Raw genomic sequence first — 2,086 nt, forward strand, 5'->3', positions numbered from 1 at the left:
GAAAACCTTGTTACGACTTTTACTTCCTCTAGATAGTCAAGTTTGATCGACTTCTCGGCGCTCCGCCAAGGCCCGCGAGGAGCCCCGGCGGGGCCGATCCGAGGACCTCACTAAACCATCCGATCGGTAGTAGCGACGGGCGGTGTGTACAAAGGGCAGGGACTTAATCAACGCGAGCTTATGACCCGCGCTTACTGGGAATTCCTCGTTCATGGGGAATAATTGCAATCCCCAGTCCCCATCACGAATGGGGTTCAGCGGATTACCCGCACCTCTCGGTGTAGGGTAGGCACACGCTGATCCAACCATTGTGGCGCGCGTGCAGCCCCGGACATCTAAGGGCATCACAGACCTGTTATTGCTCCATCTCGCGTGGCTGAACGCCACTTGTCCCTCTAAGAAGTTTGACGCCGACCGCGGAGGGCCGCGTAACTATTTAGCATGCCGGAGTCTCGTTCGTTATCGGAATTAACCAGACAAATCGCTCCACCAACTAAGAACGGCCATGCACCACCACCCACAGAATCGAGAAAGAGCTATCAATCTGTCAATCCTTTCCGTGTCCGGGCCGGGTGAGGTTTCCCGTGTTGAGTCAAATTAAGCCGCAGGCTCCACTCCTGGTGGTGCCCTTCCGTCAATTCCTTTAAGTTTCAGCTTTGCAACCATACTCCCCCCGGAACCCACAGACTCGTGGTTTCCCTCACGCTGCCCGGCGGGTCATGGGAATAACGCCGCCGGATCGCGGGTCGGCATAGTTTACGGTCGGAACTACGACGGTATCTGATCGTCTTCGAACCTCCGACTTTCGTTCTTGATTAATGAAAACATTCTTGGCAAATGCTTTCGCTTTCGTCCGTCTTGCGCCGGTCCAAGAATTTCACCTCTAGCGGCGCAATACGAATGCCCCCGGCCGTCCCTCTTAATCATGGCCCTGGTTCAGGAAACCCACAAAATAGAACCGGAGTCCTATTCCATTATTCCTAGCTCAGGTATTCAGGCGAGAAGCGGGCCCGCTTTGAACACTCTAATTTTTTCAAAGTAAACGCTCCGAGCCCCGTCCGGACACCCAGCCAAGGGCATCCGGGGGGCACCGGGAGACAGGGTCTGAGACAGGCGGTGGCACGCCTCGCGGCGGACCGCCAGCCCACTCCCGACATCCAACTACGAGCTTTTTAACTGCAGCAACTTTAATATACGCTATTGGAGCTGGAATTACCGCGGCTGCTGGCACCAGACTTGCCCTCCAATGGGTCCTCACCCATGGGTTTAGGATACGCTCATTCCGATTACAGGGCCTCGAAAGAGACCTGTATCGTTATTTTTCGTCACTACCTCCCCGTGTCGGGAATGGGTAATTTGCGCGCCTGCTGCCTTCCTTGGATGTGGTAGCCGTTTCTCAGGCTCCCTCTCCGGAATCGAACCCTGATTCCCCGTTACCCGTGGTCACCATGGTAGCCGACTATGGTACCATCGAAAGTTGATAGGGCAGACATTCGAATGAGACGTCGCCGCCGCGGAGGGCGCGCGATCGGCCCGAGGTTATCTAGAGTCACCAAAGCGGCCGGGGGGCCCGAGCCCCCCGGATGGGTTTTGGGTCTGATAAATGCACGCATCCCCCGAAGGGTCAGCGCTCGTTTGCATGTATTAGCTCTAGAATTACCACAGTTATCCGAGTAACGTGTGGAGCGATCAAAGGAACCATAACTGATTTAATGAGCCATTCGCAGTTTCACTGTACCGGCCGTGTGCACTTAGACCTGCATGGCTTAATCTTTGAGACAAGCATATGTTACTGGCAGGATCAACCAGGTAGTTTGCACCGTGGTCTGGGATGAACCACGAGTGACATCCGCCTCCCCTTCCGGGGGCTAGGAAGCAGCGGGTTGTAAGTGCGTGCGCCGTCAGGTCCAGACGCCATACAGGGCTACCCAGGACAGCTTCCGCGGCCAGTGTAAACGTGCTCGCGCACCGCCCTCTGGCCTTCGGACGCCGACCTCTCACCTTGATGCAAAGCTGTCCCATCCGGTCATGCCCGCACCGTACCCCGTCCACCTCCTCCGGAGGTGCGGACGGCCGACTCCAGGTG

The 2,086-nt window shown here is 56.5% G+C and overlaps 1 non-coding gene across 1 annotated transcript in view; it reads right to left on the reverse strand.

The window, feature by feature from the left end:
* The window catches only part of LOC145654565 (18S ribosomal RNA), a 1,839-nt gene extending 27 nt beyond the window's left edge, over nucleotides 1-1,812 (reverse strand). The window contains exon 1 of the ribosomal RNA XR_014120778.1: nucleotides 1-1,812. This exon is cut by the window's left edge and continues 27 nt beyond it. This is a non-coding gene — a ribosomal RNA (18S ribosomal RNA).
* Between the last annotated feature and the right edge of the window lie 274 nt (nucleotides 1,813-2,086).

Source organism: Electrophorus electricus, unplaced genomic scaffold (assembly GCF_041902795.1).
Source record: "Electrophorus electricus isolate QZ-2024a unplaced genomic scaffold, ASM4190279v1 Scaffold134, whole genome shotgun sequence".
In the NCBI taxonomy this organism is placed as follows: Eukaryota; Metazoa; Chordata; class Actinopteri; order Gymnotiformes; family Gymnotidae; genus Electrophorus; species Electrophorus electricus.